The sequence below is a fragment of the Tamandua tetradactyla genome, chromosome 17 (assembly GCF_023851605.1).
Source record: "Tamandua tetradactyla isolate mTamTet1 chromosome 17, mTamTet1.pri, whole genome shotgun sequence".
Taxonomy (NCBI): domain Eukaryota; kingdom Metazoa; phylum Chordata; class Mammalia; order Pilosa; family Myrmecophagidae; genus Tamandua; species Tamandua tetradactyla.
In genome coordinates this window covers 45,185,185-45,205,950 of record NC_135343.1, presented here as the reverse complement: position 1 = coordinate 45,205,950, position 20,766 = coordinate 45,185,185, and the positions used below count along the sequence as shown (strand labels likewise).

At 46.7% G+C, this 20,766-nt stretch overlaps 1 long non-coding RNA gene across 1 annotated transcript; it reads right to left on the bottom strand.

Annotated features, from left to right (window-relative positions):
* Nucleotides 1–2,259: 2,259 nt before the first annotated feature.
* Nucleotides 2,260–18,943, bottom strand: LOC143660991 (uncharacterized). Its single transcript, XR_013164367.1, has 3 exons — nt 18,768–18,943; nt 4,684–4,790; nt 2,260–2,467 (listed from the first exon to the last, which is right to left on the bottom strand). It is a non-coding gene; the product is annotated as an uncharacterized LOC143660991 (long non-coding RNA).
* Nucleotides 18,944–20,766: the final 1,823 nt, after the last annotated feature.

Below are 20,766 nucleotides of genomic sequence, written 5' to 3'. Positions count from 1 at the left end.
CCTTGCTCTGTCACCCGAGGCCAAGCACAGCTGGACCCCGAATTCCTGGGGCCAGAGTCTGGACACTTCACACCCTCCAGGCCGGCAGATCCAGGCCCAGTGCAGCCCCGCCTCTTCTCCCAGGCGCGGGCAGAGAAGGCCCGGGACAGCCCCAGCCACCCCCCTCCTCCCCGGCGCCCCATCCCCAGCACAGAAGCTCTGTCAGGGATCACTGCAAAGCACCACGTGGAGATCTAATCTGGGGCGGGGGCGCCGAGCTGAGGCGGGGTGGAAGGGGTCGACGAGAGGAGGAAATTAATGATTAAATAATAGGTTCCAAATGCAGCGGCTCCGAGTGAAATCCCCAGCCGCAAGCCGGCGGGCTGCACGCTCTCGGCCCGGCTCCAGGAGGCCGGAGGAGGCGGCGGAGATGCTGGTGGCGGCGGGCGGGCGGGCGGCTCCCCCCAGGCCCGGTCAAATGGTCCCGGCCCGGACGCGGGGTCAGCGGGGTGCCTGTGGGGCCCTAGTGATTCCTGATGACAGGTGGGAGCTCTGCCACTTGGAGTGCGTTGGCCGAGAGGCGGCCCTTGTTGGGGGGTGGGGGGGGCGGGGGAGGGGACACGGCAGGCCCCTGGCCCGCCGCCTGGTGGGAGGAGGGCTTGGCTGGCAGCAACCTGGGGCTGCTGCTGCCACTTTAGCCCCCTCCATGCCAGGCACCCCCACCTCCATTTCACTCATCCTGGCCACCCTGAGCCTCAGCGTGTCTTCTAGGAAGGCCCCGGAATGAATTGCAAGGGGTGGGAAAGGGTCCCCAGTGCCCAGACAATAACTCCCACTCTGAATATCCCCCTATGATTGTACCTCTTTTCCTCTGTCATTCTAGGACGTTTACGTTGGTGGTGGGGAGGGGGGGTCTCTCACATTGAAACTTTGCTCTTAGCTAGAGCAAATTCCTTCTCCTCATCTAGCCTCAGCTTCCCTCTGAACATCGAGAGGCTGGGATGATGAAGCTAGGGCAGTTTTGTACGGTTTTCTGTCTGACCAGTTCAGAAACCTCTCCCTGGCACAGCAGACATGTCTGCCAGCACCCCTGGACAATCTGTGGTTTTCTTCTAGAGAATCCTGTCCTGGGTGCTCGGCACATCTCTCACCCATGGTGGTGGGCAGGTCTGAGAAGCGGGGGACTAGCATCTTGGCCCCACTGCTCTTTTTCTCCTCTCCTGGAACCCTGCTTGGAGCCTGAAATTTTCCACACCGAGCCTTTGGCTGCGGACACTGGAACTTTTGCAATTTCCTGCCTTGAAAACTGCTCCCCCACCCCGTCGCCCTCCACCACATCCCTGTGAGTCTTGTGGGGGTAGTCACCTCAGCAAAGGCCTGGAGCCCCTGGCTGTTGGGAGCCCAGGCCTGGGCCTTCAACGCTACCCTTGAAAGGTGCATTATTTGGGGCTGGCTGGGAGTTCCCATACCATCCTCTGGCTGTCACCCCCCAGGGCTTCCCAGGAGGATGGTGGGCTTAAAAGCCCAGAAAAGTGGGGATCCGGGGTGGGGGTGGGGTGGGGAGGCATGAAACCAGGCTCCAGGTAAACTGGAATGAATGACAGGAATAAAATTTGTGTGTGTGAGTCCAACTCTACAGAAGAGATTTTACTCTGGAGTTTGGAGCCATTGCCACCCTCTGTGACCAGATGGGGGAATGTGGAGGAATGTCTGAGTCTGGGAAGGTGGCACACAGAGCCCTGGCAAGCACTGGGTTTGGAGCCTGGGAAAGGCCGGAAGCCGAGGAGCCAAGCCTGCTCCCGGCAGTTCCTATAATGCTGAAGCTGTCCCAGGCGGCCCCTGCCTGCTTCAAAATTCTGGCCGTGGCCAGGGGAGGGTTGCCAAGCAGGAGGTCACCCTGCTGGAGCCCGGATGTAAGAACCCAGAGGGAGCAGTTTTCATGAGCTTTTGACCAAAGTGCTGGGCCTGTCATTTTTCCACCCCATCCCCCCAACCCCACCCCACCCCACCCCCACCACCAGTGGTTCCCCAGAGTGTTTCCTGAATCGTCTGGGGGCTGATAGCCCAGAACCCAGTGGAGGCCAGCCATGGAACTTGTCTCACACCCGGCAGAGCTCGGGGGCACCAATCTTGGATCACTTTTATTGACTTCCATTCTCTACTACTCTGGAAAGGCAGGCCAAATAAACACCAGGCAAATGAGCCCGAGGCCTTCCTTTCCCCGGGTCCCCCGCACCGCCTCATCCAAGATCCACACACCACCCGGGGTTGCGCGTGCACAAGAATTTTAATAAAAACAAGCAATTCGGAAGGTCTGGCGGGGCAGGCAGGCTGGCTGTGTGGACTCGGTGCTATTCTTGGGCTGGAAGGCCAGGAGGCTCTCGTAGGAACAGACGCTCCCGAGGTATATATGGAGCCACAAGCAGCCTTTGTCTTTTCCCTTTGATGGTGGAGTGTCCAGGTGGGGACCAGGAGAAGAGGGGGTTACCTAGGAAAGAGAGGGGGCAAAAGGGAAACGAGCTGAGAGTGGGGGTGTCTGGGACTCTGGTCTCTTAGGAAGCTCCCTGAGGGTAGGTATTTAGGGTCGGTGTGTGTCCGCTTCAGTCATGTTAGTTGACTTTGCCACCTGTCTGGCTTCAAATTGTCACCTCACTCAGCAGCTTCCCTGCTCCCTGCTCTATCAGGTATCTGCTTTCCCCTAACATGAAAACTGGCCAGGGCCCCAAGTCATGGCACACATGGGACAAATACAAAAATAAAAAACAAAATAACAAAAACTTTTAATCCCTCGGTTTTGTGGAGATGGATTTTTCTAAAGGAATTTAATTAAAGACAGAAAAAGACCAACATAAACCAAGAAATCACACACACATGTAAAAAGTGCTCTTATGGTCTGGAGTCCTGATCTAAGAGCAGGGAAGGCTGGGCATAGCATTCTCCGGCCCCCAGAACTGGGTCTGTGGGAGTAACTTTGTCTGCACCAGTTTCAGAAGGTCTTGGGTGGGGGGTCTGGTGGTCCCAGTAGGGGAAGCTCAGTTTGGAGGCTGCTTAATGATCATCCAGACCCAATGATCAGGAGCCCAGCTTTCCACTTGAACACACAGCCTGTCACTGCTCATTTACCAAGGCAGTGAGAGGTGATGCTCCCTGGCCCTGTCCAAGGTTCAGGCAAGAATCTCTGCCCATTCTGGAGAAGGAGTTGACCCTTCTCTCAGGTGGGTCTTTGTCTTACCAAAAAGCAGGACCCTTTTAACGATATTGTCTTTGTCCACATTGGTGCAGCTCATTGTGGTGCTTCAGCAACCCCCAAACAAATCCCCTTACAGCCAGACCAGCCACATGAAGGCTTGGGAAATGCTTCAGTCTCCACCCAAGAAGTTCCCCTAAGCCCCGTTTCTTCCCCTTTCTGAACAGATCCCAGTCATTTCAGATTTTGGCATTGTTACTTGTCTTCTCCTAAAGCCCTGACTTCATCTCTCAATCTGTTGTTCGGCTTGGGCTGGGGGCTTCTCTCTGTAGCTAAGATGCATGATTCCTGTGACCATGGTGCTGTCAGATACCTAGAGAAATGCATGGCACGATTCAGCCTCACCTTGGGCCCTTACATCTGGAAGGCAGCCTCGTTCCAGGTAAACCAGGGCCCATAAATGGGGTTAGATGAATGAATGAATGAATGAATAGTGAATTCCTATTCAAAGTCCTGGGAAGTCTTTCCAAAATGCTAAGGCAGAATCACATACTCTTATTAACATCTTCATTGTCAGCCTCATTATACACTCTTACTGATGGGCAATATTAGTTTAGCATTGCTTAGCTTTGGTTTAGCACTGCACATAGTGGATGCTCATTAATTGGAGAATTCTGTGGAACTGGCATCAACAAGGTCATTTGAGTTTTCTCAACCTGACTCTACTGCTTCCATCTAAGTTTAGGCTTCTTTTCTTTCCTTTCCTCATCATCAAGATTTCTCCGGTGGTATTTCTCTGAAAACTCTGGCACTGTAAGGGTCTCTGCCCTCTCTTAGGCATCAACTTCTCAAGGGCAGCAGCCTTACAATTTTAGTTCAGTGTTCCCTGCTCATAGCATGGTGCAATGGAGACAGATGGGCTAAATATCTGAATCAATGAATCAGTATTTTTCTGAGCACTTTTAGAAGCACTTTTAGAAGTGCACTTTTAGGAGCACTTTCTCCCTGGTTATATAATGATCACTCTTTATCAGGGTTCTTCTCCCTTTCACTTTCCTAATTAATTTCTTCTTGCTGATCAGACTTAGCTCCAAACAAGTATTTCATTTCCCCTAGTTGCTTCATATATTGTCTGGAAGATGACACTTCTCTTCTCTACACATTTCATGTCTCTGCCTCAGAAAAGTCTATTGTGGTCAGCATGGTATCAGTCAGGATAGACCAGGTTACAGCACAGTAACAAATAACCCTCAAGTGTCAGTGGGTTAGCATGGCAAAGGGCAGGGTCGTCCATGTAATTTCTTAATATTGCACCTCCATATTTATAGGTTCTTCCACAGCTGCCACAACATGGACAGAGAGAGAAGTGGAAAGCTGAGCTTGGTCAATTAAATTTTTCTACCCAGAAGTGGTGCACATCACTTCTGCTCACATTTCATTGGCCATAGTAAGCCACATCAAGTCCCATGGCAAGTCCTGATTTTTTAGGGTGTGGGAAAATATAGTCCTTCATGTACCTAGCAGGAGAGGAGGTCCAGATTTGGGGGGACAGTAGCGACAGCCACCACACCAGCATTAGGGTCAAACTCAGGCCTGCCGAGGCTGTTAGATGTTTGGTCTGTGGCTGAGGAGAGAACAAACAAAACAATGAAAATAACCCCACCCTGGATCTCAGCACGGGATGTGTACTACTTAGTCACTCTCACATATCATTCACTGCCTATGATTTTTGCCAAGAATTTTGCCAGAAGCCCTGAGTAATCGCAGCTTCACAGCCGCCATCAGGGAATACTTTGTGAAACTTCTCTCAGTGGTTTTCAACTCCTATCTATGGGATTGGGGTCTGGGGTCCGAACCCTTTCCTCTGGGAGCCTCTCATGTGAATCTTGCCCCACTGAGGGGATGCTCCAGGGCAAAGGGACTAGAAGGAGATAGTTTGTTGGAATGAGTCACATGTGGCAGCTCCACCACCACTTTGGCCCTTCCCACCCTCTGCCTCCACTCTCCCTTCACCCCAGGTGCCTCTTTCTCTCTGGGTTTCTTGGCCAAACCCTCAAGTCAGGGTTCCTGAGGGGCATTCCAGTGGCAGGGCCAGAGAGAATGGACTTGATTCTGGTTTGAGAAAAAAAAGAGAGAGAGGAAAGGAAAAGGGAGAGGGAGAGAAAGAGAAAGAGAAAGAGGACTTAAGCCCCCCCCCCCCCAATAAGACCAAGACAGGCTAAAAATCTTGATATGGCATTTTCTCCAGGGTGCAGTAAGGCTCACCTGCCTGCATACTTGAGCCAGCTGCCCTAGATTCTCCCCTCATCTGCATTGCCTCCAGGCTCAAACTTCTCTGCTGCTCCTGATCTCTCTCTTAGGATCCCCAATGGATTCTTCCCAGCCACTCCTCAGGGACTAAAATCCCACATACAAGGAATAAACTCACTTGCAGTCCACTATCCTAATGCCTCAGATTAAACAAGGAGAATGGGGATGCCACTTCTCTGACCTGCTGCCCGTGGCCCTCTATCGTCACTCCTGCCGATGCCATGGAGCCTGGCAAGGCCTCTCTCTCTACCTCCCACATATATACAGAATCTACTCTTTGCTTCTCTCCATTTTCACCACCTAGTCAAAACGACCATCTCTTGTCTGTACTGCAGTCTTAACCAGACCAAAGCAGCAGAATGCTCTTCTTGATACAGATGGGATCACATTACCACCTTGCTTAAAAATCAGTCAGTAACCTCCTTTGTCACTCAGATGTGGCCTCTCTCTCTCAGCCAACACGACAAGCAGACTCACTGCACTCTCCCTCTCTATAAGCTGGGACTCAGCACCAAGGGATTGAGAAAACCTTCTCAACCGAAAGGAGGAAGGGAGAAATTAGACAAAATAAAGGGTCAATGGCTGAGAGATTCCAAACAGAGTCGAGAGATTATCCTGGAGGTTACTCTTAGGCATTAAATAGGTATCACCTTTTTAGTTAAGGCGTAACAGAGAGGCTAGAAGGAACTGCCTGAAAATGTAGAGCTGTGTTCCAGTAGCCATGTTTCTTGAAGATAATTGTATAATGATATGGCTTTCACAATGTGACTGTGTGATTGTGAAAACCTTGTGTCTGAAGCTTCTTTTATCTACCTTATGGACAGATGAGTAAAACATATGGATTAAAAATAAATAAATAATAAGGGGAACAAATGTTAAAAAAAAAAAAATTGGTCAGTAGCTTTTAGCCTGTCCTCAGGACAAAGTTCAGACTCTGTAACATGCTCCTCAAGGCTTCCCATGATCTGACTCCACCTACCTGCCTCTCCAGGCTCACTCTAGTGTTTTGAACAAGGCCAGCTCTTTCCTTACTCAGGGCCTTTGTCCTGGCTCTCACCTTGCCTAGAATGCCATTTCCTCCATTTGTTCCCTGGTTTATGTCTTCTCACCTTTCAGGTCTCAGAGAAAATGTTACCTTCTCAAAAGTCTCTCCAGGATTCTCAATCTAAATCAGGTCTTCTTGCTATTTCATCACATAACACCTCACACCTTCCCTTCATAATAGTCATAAAATATGAAAGGATACATTTGTAGGTGAAATTGTTTAATGCTTAGCTTCCCAAGCTGCATAAGAAGGGATCATGTCTGGTGAAGTGATGACTGTAAAGCCAGTGTCTTGGACAGTGCTTGGCACACAGTGAGTGCTCAGTCAATATCTGGTGAATGAATAAGCTATTGCCATTACAGATGGACAAACTGAGGGCCAAATACACTTGTGTGTGAATGACAAGGCTAAGACTAGAACTCAGTTCTCCTGAAAGTCTTCTGTTCTGTCCCTCCACTACTACAATATCATTTAAAGCCATCTTTGCTGACACTAACCAAGATACTGGTTTCTAAGGATGGGAGCATTGGTGGGGAAGAGGCCACAAACGGAAGTTTGCTAGCTTATGTGGCCACCATGCATTCGTGCTGCCCCAGCCTTCCCAGGCTCCTCCCCCGCATTCCACCCATCACCACCAATGGGACTTTGTGGAAGGAGTCCCCTACCTGGTATGCCCTCTGCACCTCTTTACCACCCCAACTTTTGCCAGCCTTCTAGATCCTGGAAGGCTCACCTACTCCAGGAAACTTTCTTCAGCTGCAAAGGTCCATTATACTCTCCCCTAGGGCTGAGTTGAGCTCTAGCCCCTTCGAGAACGTAGATCTCTCCCTCTCTTAAAGACTGGGATTCTAAGGACAGAGATTAACCCTCTGTATATGCCTACATGCTTCCTGCTGTGCTCCAGGAACCATCTGGATGTCAGGGATCTCAGAGAATAAGACGTCTTTACACACACATGGAACTTAGATTCTCGTAGGGGCAGAAAACTGATAAGCAAACATGCAATTGAATCATATAATTTCTGAGGGTGGTAAGGGAACACAGTGGTAGTGGGGAGGGGCTCCTTTAAAGTCAGGGTCCCTGTGAGGAGATGGCACTGGAGCAGATCTGAAGGACGAGAAGGAACCAAAATAGCCTGGGTCAAGGACTTTGGGGGAGAGATTAATCTTTGCCAGGAAAGGGTCTTCTTGACCTCTGACCCCAGAGATGGGGAGTGGGGAGTTCTAGGGGCCAGCGCCAAGGTAGGTAGGAGAAGAGGTAAGGATGTAAATACGGAAGTCTTCTTCCCTTATTTCTGTCATAACTGGCCTAGCAGAAGCTGGCTTCTGAGCAAGTGGTCAGTACTACTTCGTTCATTGATTTTCAATAAAAGTTCTTTTTTGGTACTTACCTTGATTTCTACCCAGTTTAAAATTCTGGGTTTAGAGGGTAGAGCTGCCAAGGACAATTCTTCAAAAACCTGACACACTTCCCGCCTACTTACTGCTTATCTCTACAGAGCCACAATGTTCTCCTTAATTTATTTGCAGAAATCCCATTTCCTTCCCTGAGTAGGCTGGGCAAAAGCTGCCTGAGGTCCTTCTCTCTGGGGCAGGTAGGAGTCACCCCAGCCAGATGCTGGCCCCAAGGCCTTGCCTCCAGGGGCATCCTGGTCTTGTTCCTACCCCCTTGGTAAGTTCTGATCTGTGTCCATCCTGCTCTAGAACCAGGGCCTCCTGCAGTTCGGACTGAAGGGTATTTTATTAGAAGGAGTGTGCTGTTTGTACAATCCCAGCTTGTGGGGTGTGGGGTGGGGGAAAGGTCATTACTGAATGCCTGAAACCCTGTCCCCACCCAGAACTGTTCCAAGCTTCACTGGGTTCCCAGGCCCATCCTGAAGGGACAGAGGGCAAAGAACTAGAGTGACTCAGGGACAACTCAGAGGTGAACAGCAACCAATACCAAACCAGAAATTTGGGAAGTCCCTGATCCAGAGGTCAAGGCACTGAGGAGGCTGGGCCCTACTCTCTGGGCTCTGAAGGGCCCTGGACTCACAGGAGGGGCACTGGTTCAACCAGAACCCCCATGCCTTGGATACCCACTTGCTCCAGTGTCCAAGGCATGAGGTTCTGGGTGCTACTGGCTTGGAGAAACCTTGTAAAGCTAGGGAAGTGAATGGGAAAGAAGGTGAGGCAGAAAATGGGGTTCCCATGCTCAGGCTGTGTGCAAGTGCTCCTCAAGGTTCTAGCTTATTACTTGCTCTTTTTTGGGTAAAACCTCTTGTTCTCCACTCTTGTCTCTCAGTCTCACCTGCCTTAGCTTGAATTTCAGAACCATTTCCTGTCACTGACCTCCATCTGAACCACCCCAGATCATCTTTCACACCACTGAAGACTCCATTTCTTCCTGCCTCTCTCCTCTGAGTATTCTGCTCACATGGCTTCAGCCACCCCCAGCTCCACTTGATGAGCCTGTGGTGAAAGTCCAGCATCCTCCTTCTGAACTACAGGATATACCACAAGCTTACTTCTCTGTCATCTCAAAAGCCTTTTCATTTAACCACTATTTTCTCATCTTCCTGAATCCAGTTCAATTAGTAATCACAATAAATGTAAATAAACTAAACTTGCCATTTTAAAGAGAAAGGTTTTCATCATTCCATATGGGATTTTTTTTTTTTTTAACATGGGCAGGCACCAGGAATCGAATCTGGGTCTCCAGCATGGCAGGTGAGAGCTCTGCCTGCTAAGCCACTGTGACTGCCCTCATATGGGATTTTTAAGAATACAGCTAAACTTAAAAACACACACACACACTGTAAATATAAGGAGAGAGGGAGTTTAAAAGCAAATAGTTCTTTAAATACAAGGAAAATATTAACTCAAAGAAAGTGGGTATAACTATTTTTTCCACCTTGATCTGGATATATAACCTTTATTTGTGTAAGGATTTTGCACCAATTTTAGATCATTCAAAACCATTTGTCTTTTTTCATATGAACTATTATTAAGCCATACTTTCCCAATGTTATATTTGTAAATCTGACACTTTAATTTTTATTGAGGTATATTTCATGTACAGTTAAATGCGCAAATCTTAGGTCTGATAAATTTTGACAAATGTATATACACCTATGTCATGAAACAAAATATTCTCATCAACTTTTATTTATTTTCCAAGCAGACCTCCCCACCCCAGAAGAAACCATTGGTCTAATTTCAATCTTGTTAGTTTTGTCTGTTCTTGAGCTTTTAAATATAAATGGAATTAAACAATGTGTACTGAATCTTGATTTCTGGTGACTTCATGCAATTGCTCTACCAACACTGGGTGGAGAGAGTAAGTTATAGCAAATAATTTAGAAGTAGAAATATTGGATGGGACTTCCAAGAAGACTGTTTAAAAGAGAGGAGTCATCTCTTTATCTTTGCTGTGCCCTCCTAAAATGAGTACTAAATGACTGGCTCACCAGCATCTATCTTGAACTTTGAAATGGCCTTGAGATTGGAAGCCAGGGTAGGGAAGAAGAAAGATCCAAGGAATCTAGCTTTCTGGTGACTTCATGCAACTGCTTTACCAACACTGAGCTGCTGACCTTTAGGCTTCTCTAATGGGATCAAATAAACCCTTTTTTGTTTAAGTCATCAAGGTGAATCTCTAACAGCCACAGCCAATCTAATCTTAATGGGTGGAATTATTTAATTATATTTCTCCACCAATATATCATAAGACCCTATACGGAAGAGACTATTTGATCATGTCTTTTCTCATATCTTGGAGCTTGGCAAGTTATTGTGCAAATTGGATACATAGTTTGAAAAGAAGGGAAAGAAGAGAGGAAAGGTGGGTAAAGGAAAGAAGGGAGAGACAGAGAAAGGCGGGTTGTCTGTAGATTCTTATCTGAATGATCATAACCAAAGAAGGTTGATTAATGAATCAATGTTCAGCATAAAGGATTTTAGTGTTCAATCTATACTCATCCCCATCTGCCTCAACATTGTTATTAATGACTTGATGAGAAAAAATGACTCAATGCTAATCAATTTGACAGATGCTATATAATTATTAACAAGAATAACTGAAATGGTAGGTATTATAATTGGGAACTAAAAATATCTTGAATGGCTATGGTAAGCAGAACAGTGGCTCCCTAGAATGTCCATGTCCTCATCCCTGGAATCTGTAAATATGTTCACTCACATGACAAAAGAGAAATGGCAGATGTGATTATTTTAAGGGTTTTGAGATGGGGAGATAATCCTAGATTACCTGGGTGGGCCCAGTGTAATCACTAGAGTCCCTAGAAGAGTTAAAGAAGGAAATATGATAATGGAAGCAGAGTCAGAGAGAAATTGGAAGATGCTATTGCATTGGTTTTGAAGATAGAGGAAGGGGCCACAGCCAAGGATTGCAGGTAGATTCTAAAAGCTGGAAAAAGCAAGGAAATGTATTCATCCCCAGAACCTCCAGAAGGAAATCAGCCTTACTCATATCTTAATTTTAGCCCAGTGAAACCCATTTTGGAGTTTGGACTTCAGAACTCAAAGACAATAAATTTATGTTTTTTTAAGTCACTAAGTTTGTGGTAATTTGTTACAGCAGCAATAGGGAAACTAATACAACTGCCCAAATGATAAGGTGACTCTTAAAAAATAAGGTATTTAAAAAATACAGATTTAATGCAAAATCCTATACTGAAATCCCCTCTCCACCCCCACCCCCACCCACCCCAAAACAACCAAATCCAGATTGTCAGGATATGGGAGATTAATGAGTAAAAGGCCTAAGAATTTTAATTGACTACAAGTTCAATATGGAACAGATATGAAGTGGAGCATGCCAAAAAATGCCTGGCTTTGAAATGGAGAAACAGAAGTGCCGTGCCATCCCTGAGGAAGGATCCTGCTGGGCTGCACCGATGTATGGTGTTCAGTTGAAAGCTCAACACTTGAGCAGGATGCTGACAAACCAAAGGGGCATTGGGATGGTGAGGTAGTTGGAATCCTTGTTTAAAAGGAAGAAGTTAGGTATGAAAATTCACAAAAGAAGAGAATATCTGAGAAATATGCCATTTTCTTAAAGGACGTGACTTTCTATGTGGCTCCTGAGGGTAGAACTCAAACCAAGGGGGTTGGGGAGCTCTATTTCAATTTCACATAAAAAAGAAATCATTAACTCTAGTTGGTGCTGAGATGGAATGGATTTCTTTGGGAGGGGGTATCCTGGGATTTCTGTCCTTGAGATATCTGAACATAGCTTGGAGGTGTCTTTTGAGATCCCTTCTGGTCCCGGGACACTATGTCCATTGAATGGAAAGTGAGTTAGATATGGGGTCCTGGAAAGGAGAGAGAGGATTCTACTTGCTCATCCAGCCCCTCCACCTCTACCCCAGCTCCAGGTACAGAAAGAAATCTGGACAGTTAGACTTCTGGCTCTCTCTAGGAAAGCCTAAAGTTCTCCTGATATAAGAGAGGACCTCATGCCTTTGCCAGGCAATTCACCTCCATTTTCACCTCCAGGTTCCCCATCCCCCAACAAACACAACAAAGCAAAATTAAGGAACCTGTAACTACATCAAAAGTGCTCCTCATGATCATAAAATCTGAATTGAGGAAATGCAGTGTCTTCTGGGCTCTTCTGCCAGTTCTCAGGAAAATAAAATAGAACACCAAAATGAACAGGAGTGTTCCATTTACCAAAGCCCCTAGTTCCTCCTGTACATGGAGTCAACCTCCCCAGCTCCTCCTCCCTTCCTGGAGAACTCTGTACCCATTCTCTCAGGAACCCCAGTCTTGCCTGGAGGTAGGGACCCTATCTTGGGGGAACTCTTTCCCAAAGTGAGACCTGGCTCTCGGCCTCAGGGATGGCTTGAAGCTCTGCCTTCCTCAAACTGGGATCCAGCCTTAACATCTGCATGAAAAGGGGTCAGATGAGGGACACAGAGTATGGGAGAGTGGACAGCCCAAGCATAATCAAGACTTCTTTCGCATTCCAGGAAACAGAGGGCCTTAGGGTGCAGAGGGGTTCTGGACAAGGGGGATTTAGCAAATAAGCGCTTCCTGGAATGGACTTGAAGCCACAGATTAGTAGTTTCAATCCTACACATGACACCCCCTACTACTGACAACTTTAAGGGAATTTCCATTGCCCCTTTGCCCCTTGCCTCACCCCTCTCTGTCAAGTCCCCAGGATGAGTGGGAAGGGAACTGTGGAAATTCCCTTTTTAGGAACATGGGGGTGACCAAGGGAGCAGGAGGGTGGGTAGAGTCAAAGGGAATACTCAGCATTAAGAAGGACCCCTTGACTTCTTGCCCCCACTTTCATCCTCAGCCAGGGCATCCTTTGAAAGGATGAGGGAATTGCCAACCCCATCTGTAGGTGCTAAATTTTCCCAAGCCCTCTAGCCCACCCTTCTCTGGTCCCACAGCCAGCCCATCCCACTGGAGAGTCAGAAGTTTCAGCCGACAGCTGGGTTGTGCAATCAGCAGCCCAGATGTGGCTGAAACTCTGGCTTGTGGCAGCTGCCTCTGTCATCACCCAGGGCCTATGGCCTCCATTTCACCCTTGAGCTGTGCTCTAGTAACATTCCTATCCCCATCCCAGACAGGTCCCACCCCAGCCACCATCCTCCTCCAGCAGTTCCAGGGAAAACTTACTAGCTGAGAATCTCAGGCCCAGCTCAGCCATGCTATTCTGTACCACCAGAAGGAGAAGCTTCACCTTCCCTAGGCCTCAGTAGGTATGAGCTTGAGGCCTAAATGATATACTGAATTTTCTCCTCATTTCTAAGGTCTTTGAGGTTGGTGATTAATTTATGGGCTCCTCACAGGAACTGGATATGACATAAAACCTCTTTTATTGTTCTCGGGCTTTCTAAACAGGGCAAGGTCACATACCATTCTGCAGCTACCATGACCACCATTTTCATGAAATCTTGGGTGTGGTCTATTTTTCAGGCAACATTGACTCTTTGGCCTCAGAATTGGCAGTCGATCAGACCCTACAATAATCTCAGGCTACTCTCTGCTGCATAGAAGGAGAGCCTGGCTCAGAGTAGATGCACTGTAAGTATTTGCTGAATGGAAAAATGAGATGTAGATCCAGAAAAATGGAGTTGCCCAAAGTTACCCAAGGTCAGAAAACCAGCGGCAGAGACAGAGCCATCACCCAAGTGTTGGGCCTTATGGTCCAGATTCCTTTCCCTGCCTTCCCCTCCTCCTCTCCCAGACTGCACCAAACTCTCTGGCTTAATAACAGTGATGGTGGTGATGGTGAAGGAGGTAGTTATGATGGTGATGATAGTGGTGGTGATGGTGCTGATTCTGGCAGTGATTGTGGTGGTGATAAAGTTCATAATGGTGAATGTGATTTTGATGGTGGTGATGAGGTTGGTAAGGATGGTGGTGGTGGCAATGGACATGATGGTGATGCATTACAGTAGTAAGAGGTAGTGATGGTGATTGTGGCAGTGGAGATGGTGGTGATGGTGGAGGTAATGGTGGTAAGTATGATGATGATGCTTTTAAGAGATAATGAAGAATTTTCACCTCTCAAGGAGTTCTCTTTGACAATACAGAACTCATTCCAAAAATCTTGACTCTAATTCTTCAACTTCGGAATGATTCAGACTCTGAATGAGTCTTCACAGAAATTTTCATTCAGCAGCATCAGCAGCAGAAACTAAGTCTGTCATAGTGGCCATGAAAATGCACTGCTCAGAACCCCTGCCGTGGTTGAGCATGGTGTCAGATGGCCCCCTGGCTGCTGCCCTCCTGGTTCCACCACAGTGTTTGTGCCAAGGCCATGCTTCCAAGGGCTTCTCCAGCCAATGATCAAACACAGCAGGAGTGCTAGCGCTAGCCCATTCCTGGAAAGGCAGGACTCTTCAACCAGGTGACTTTGGCTCAGGGACTCCCTACCAGCCTGGCTGAAACTTTCTTAGAACTGCACTGGAGTCTTAGGCTCTTCCTTCTTATTCCTCCTTCTTTCTTCCTGTGCCAGACCTGCATTACCAGCTGAAGGCTCTCCTCACCTTTTCCAGTTCCTTCTCCTTTATCTTTCACAGGATAAATCTCTCTCATGTCTACTTATGTCATATTCTATACTTTCAAAAGACCCAAAGTAATAAGCATGAGTGGTCACACTAGGTAATTACCATTTTGATATAAATAATTGATAAAACATTAAAAGAATGAGACTGATTCTTCTATGGCTTAATAATGGTCTGAGGACAATTCCAGATGGGAATGTTTTATGTGCTTTGAGAAATTGATGATTAAATCTTTGTTGAAGACTTGAAATATAGTGAAGAGAAGGGAAGAAGGTAGGAGAATCACAAGTCAAAAATTCTGAGACAAGAATAAGCTTGCTATGTTCAAGGGATGGTCAGGAACCTGAAATAGCTAGAGGAAAGGAGAGGAATAGAGGAAGAGGAGAAGCCATAGCTGAACAGGAGAAGGGAACTAGGTAAGAACTTTGAAATCAGGGAGAGGACCTGAGATTTAACAAGACAAAAAAAGAGGTGACACAGAAGACTCTTGAATGGGTGGGGAGTGGCATTACAGAGTGGCAGGGGAAGGAGGTATTGGAGGGAAGAGGCCATTTGGGGACTGCTAGGATCTATGAGAATCAGCAATGAAATGGTACATGCAGCATCAATGTAAAAGGCATGTTGAGAAAAAACAAATCAGCCTTGTTGTCTACCAGGACATGAAAGCTAAAGGAGAGAAAAGCCCTCCAGGAGATTGGAGTCTGGACAGCAGACTGGTGATGACTCTGAGAGAAACAAGATGGCCAAAAGGGGCTAAATTCTGGAGGAAAGACTGTAGGTTTAGTTTGGGTCATATTTTCCCAGTAGTCATGTCCACTGGGTACCTGGAAATGTGTACCCTTGGAAAAGCTCAGAAAAGATGCTTTTAGAGATTTAGAAGGCAAAGGAGCAAATGAGCTCTCTTCCAAGGATGATTGAGGGTATAGTCATTGCAATGGAGAAGGCAAGTCTTTGGAAATACCCATGGTGGTGGTAAAGAAGGATGCAGTGGAACTGACAATAGAGAAGGAGAGAGCTGTCCCTCCACAGCTTTCCAGAGTGAGTTGTATCTGTTTGCCCTGAGTGGGCTGTCCACAGACCTCAGAGAAGCTTTCTTCAACAGTGGTGACAGTAGAGAGGGGTGACATTCTGGCTGAGCTTGAGGCTGCTCTCCCTGCCACGGGGTGGCCTCCCACAGGCAGCTCCTGTGGTCTAATGGACACGTCGCTTTCCTGGGGTCAGTTCTGGGGCAGCTGCCTCCGTGTGAGGTGGTGGTGCTGGCATCTGCTCCCCTGGAACTGGGACTAGGAAAACAGATGACCTCAGGCTGAAAGCTCAGCTCTTAGAATCATTGCTTAAAAGAGGGCGGAAAAGATGAAGCTAAAAATACATGCAAACCCAAATTCTCTACCTCTCCAGAAAAATTCCAGGCAGAGTATCCTACAAATATGTCTGACGCAGGCCCCAGCAATCGGCTGTTTCCTCACTAGCCTTTTCATCACGCTCTTCTCTGGCATCCACAGCCTCCCTCCACCCAGGCCTTTTTCCATCCCTGTAGTAGGCTGGGCTCATTCCTCCCTCCCAGCCTTTGCCTATATTCTTCTCTCTGTCTGATACACTCTCTTGGCTTATCCTTAATTTGTCCATGACTCATCACACAGATCCCCTCCAACCTCCTCCAGAAAGTCCTTGAGGGCACCCATGCCTGGACTGAGCTTGCTGAGCCTCTAGACCAAGAATCTGAACCACAAAATCTACCATCAGATGATCTATCTTTTATCCCAATTACTGAAGGTTTGATTTATATTATGGCCTGGCCACAATAGAACCTCTTCAAGGGACAGAGGAACCCTGTATTTTACATTTTCTTCTATCTCTTAAAGATTCCAAGCTAAAATTGGGCAAATAGTAAGTGCTTAATAAATGTTCCTTTTGATCAGCTGAATAAATAGAATAACTTAGTTCATCTGAACATACTTAACCTTTAAGAGATAGGGAAGAGAGGGGAGGAGGGGCACAGAGAGAGGTTATGTAGGGCAGTAGGAGAAGGATGGGGGGCGTTCAGCCCCCAATGTGTGTATGTGTGTGTGCATGTGTGTGTATACAACATGCATTGGAGACGGTGTACTAAGCCAAAGGAAAAAGCACGACCATATAGGATTCCTGAGCAGCTTCTGAGGTTTGCAAGGTAGCCCTGGACACCTTGAAGAGCCAGTACCCCCATCTTTTGTGGTACAACTGTTTGGACTTTGCCAAAGTCCAGGGAACTCTGCTGGTGGGATTCCAAATCAGAGGCTTTGGTTCTGTTGCAGCTACTGTGACTGACTCTCTGAGTTTTGTTCTTTAAGCTAGTGGGGGTGAGGATACATGGAGTCAGGGTGTCTAATGGCTGTTCCTTTACAATTGCACCTCTGTTCTTCTCTTGCACCCTCTCATTCCCACTGCCTCTATACAACCAGATCACGCCTAACTTGGGAGTCTCTAAACTACAGAAGCCCTGCTTATTTCTCCAGAGCCTCGTACAATAGCTAACCTATGGTAGGCCCCAGGTGGAAGGTAGAAAGAGAAGGAGGGAAGGAAGGAGGGAGAAGAAAATTAATTTTCACATCTAAAACTTTTGGCAGAAAGATAGGAAAGAAAACTTAGGGAATAAAATAGACTCTGTAACATAAAAATTAACCAAATCAAGGGCGCAAAATGTCTTTGCTCACTCAGAACTGCTTCTGCAGCACCCATGACCACCCTTGTGGAGTTCAAAGTCAAGTTGACTGTTTTGTACCAGTGCACCTGGAAGTCTTCCCCAGACAAGGACCAAGAGGCTCAGAAGGCAGCAACTGATGTAGGATAGCACCCCATTAACTATGCCTGTGTCTCCCAGAATAAGAATGAGGTGGGGGGAGCTATCCAAGGGAAGCTTCAAGAGAAGATTGTTAAACATGGGAGGACCACATCATTGTTAACAAGTTATGGCTCATCTTCTTTGAAAGACCCCCAGTGAAGGAAGCCCACCAGAAGACTCTCAAGGATTTGAAACTGTACTATCTGGACATTGATTTTATTTACTGGCCACAGGGATTACAGTATGGGAAGACCCTTTTTCCCCCAAAGCTGATAAAGATGATGTTCCCATCAGTAAAGCAACTTTCTTAGATGACTGGGAGGCCAGGAAGGAGCTGGTGAACAAGAGGCAGGTGAAAGCCATTGGGGTCTCCAGCATCACCCACCTCCAGACCCAAAGTCTCTTGAACAACCTGGACTGAAACATAAACCAGTGACTAATGAGATTGTGTGTCACCCATACCTCACAGCAGAAACAGATCCGGTTTTACCACTCTGAGAGCATCAAAGTCAGTGCCTTTAGTCCCTGGGCTCTCTGTGTAGACCTCAGGCCAATCCAAAGTAGTCTTCACTACTGGAAGACTCCAAGATTAAGGAGATTGCTGCAAAGCCCAAAAGAAACAAAAACCACAGCCCAAATTTGGATGGGGTTCCTGATCCAGAGGAATGTTTTGTGAACCCCAAGACTGTGACACCCAAATGCACTGCTAAGAATTTTCAGATCTTTGCCTTCAAATTGAACCAAGAGAAGATGGTGACCATCCTCATCTTCAACAGAAGTGGGAGAGCCTATATCAGGGACCAGTTGTCTCATTTGGAGAATTATCCCATCATTGCAGAACATTGGAAACTGAGTCTCCAGAAGAGACTATCCAGTGAATTCTCTCTCTGTACTTTACAGAAGAGTAACTCTCCACAACCCACTCTTATTTTAGCCAGGCTTATCTGAAATCACACTGAGCCTGGCCCCACTGTATATCCTCCTCTAGGCAGTGCTGAATCTAGACTTGTACATACAACCTAGACAAATAATTGCAGGGAGCATATGGCTCAGCTAAGCAAATGGGAGGTTTTTCACTTATTTGATCAAATATTTGTTAAACACCAGAAGCTCTAACACTGAGAATACAAAGAGAAAAAGAAAAAGGAAAAGCAACAAAAAAAATAATATAATCAATTTAGTATAGCTACAATATACAAATAGCAGTGACTCACAAAAGTATCAGCCATCTCAATTTTCACAAGATGATTATAGTGCAATAAAAATTGAACATTAAACCTTTGGCTATTGTGGGGAGGGAGGAAAGATTCAACTCTGATTCACAGAGGAGGGGTGTCTATCCCAGCTTCTCTTCAATCAAGGGAATGCTGGAGAGAACAATCTTGGCCTTTTTCCTCACCTTCCTCCGTTCTCCACATCTTCCTCCTTTCTGCCAATCTGGTCAGGGACGGGCATGTTCCTGCTGGTTTCACCCTTCATGGGCTCACTCAAGGAGCCACGCTCTTTCTTTCACTTTGTGGGAGACTCAGCCTCCCCCCGAAAGCCCAGCCACTCTCTCACTCTCACTTTCTGTGTTGTAACATGGCTTCCAGAGGCAAAGGCAGCCTGTGATTGGGTGGAGGAGGCATTTCCGGCCTGCAGCTGGCTGTGGAAGTGGATTCAAAGTCTGCTGCATGGACTGTCCCACCAAGATCCAAGATACTAGGGACCAAGATACTAGGGACCTGGGAAGCCCACTACTTGGGTTTCTGTGCAAGAGCCTCCTGTGCCAGCTCAGCTTATCAGAGAAGCCCTGGGCACTCGTCCAAAGATTAGTCGGCTAGTACTTTGTTTCCCTTTTGGCTTTTGTCCTTTTATTTATGACTCCCTGGCAGGAAATTTGGAAGGAGCGAAGCTGAACAGTAGGACTCAGGCCCCAAACTCCCTGGAACCCCTAACAAGAATCCAGCCCAGCAGGAACTTAGCAAAGATGCTTACAGTGCCATTTCCAAAGTCACTCTTTCCCATGTACTGTCCATTCTGTCCTGTAAGATTCTGCCCACAAGGCAGTGCAATAGGTAGAGAGAACAGGCTAAGAGTTAGGAGACTTGAGAGTTCCTACCAGCTCTGCCCAAGGGAATCTTCCTCCAACAGGGTCCTGGTTTCCTCACCTGAAAAATGCACAAATGGGCCTAGAGGACCCCTGAGGGCCTGTATAAAGTGAACAGTTTTATTCACAGCCTTGTGTGTGGGACAGAAACTGACATCATCTCGGGCCTAAAGGAACTGCGGTGGTGGAGTTAGAAAATTCACGTGTGAACCAACTGGAGAAAAATGCAAGACTGGGTTTGATGGACTGTCTGAGCTAGTGGATCAGAGCAGCAGTGCCTGGTTGTGGGCTGGGACTCCTGCCAGGGATCTGTAGATCCGTGTGCCCTACAAGCCTCGACTGCAGGCTGAATAAATAATACAACTTGCACATGGATGTGTGACTATTTTTCAAATCATCAATGCTGCTGTCACGGACAAAACAGATTGATCCAGAAGTGGTGCTAACTGCAGACTGCCTTTGAGTTACTGTGTATTTTTCCCAAACAACAGATATTACAAAGACAGCTGCTGTTTACAGGTGAAATAAAATATCTAGGCTTTTCCTTAAAAGACCCAAGGAAGAGAAGGCAGGGGGTGGATGAAACTAGAACAAGAGAATGTTAATAATTATTGAAGCTGGATGATGAGTACGTGGAGGGGTAGGGTATTATTCTGTTGTCTCTACTTTTGTGTGTTTGAAATTTTCCACAATGAAACTTTTAATTAAGGTATAAATGCTCTTATGTGGTCATTCATGGAATCTTTTGACATTCAGAAAGGGTTCTTTGTGGAAGGCTGCTCACAGTACATTGTTGAATGAATAAAAGGTAGTTATAAAGCCATATATAAGTATGACTACAATTTTTTTCTTTAAAAAAGCATGCGTGTGTGTGTACATAGACAGAGGCCTTCCCTTTAGACACTCAGGAAGATGTAAATGGTACTCATCTCTAAGTAGAAGAATTAGGGTGATTTTTGCTTTCTTTGTTTTGTTTACCTGTATTTTCCTTTAGTTAAAAGCCCAAAATATTAGTTTTTAAAACTTTGTAATAAGTATTCTTAGATTCAAAAAGGCTGGAGAGAACTCATTTAGATCTTTGCATGCTGTAAGAATTCAGACTTGAGCGTGATTTGTATGAGCATGAGGCATTGGGAAGCCAACATGGTGGAGCCTTGTGTTGGGTCTGAAGGAAGGACAGGATTTAGAAATCCCAAGGCGGGTGGGAGGGTGTTTCGGAAAACACAAAAATAAGTACATCCTATCTTGAGACAGTGGACTTCCCAGAGCTGGGGGTGAGTCCAGGGGCCAGGGTTTGAGGGGGTGTGGA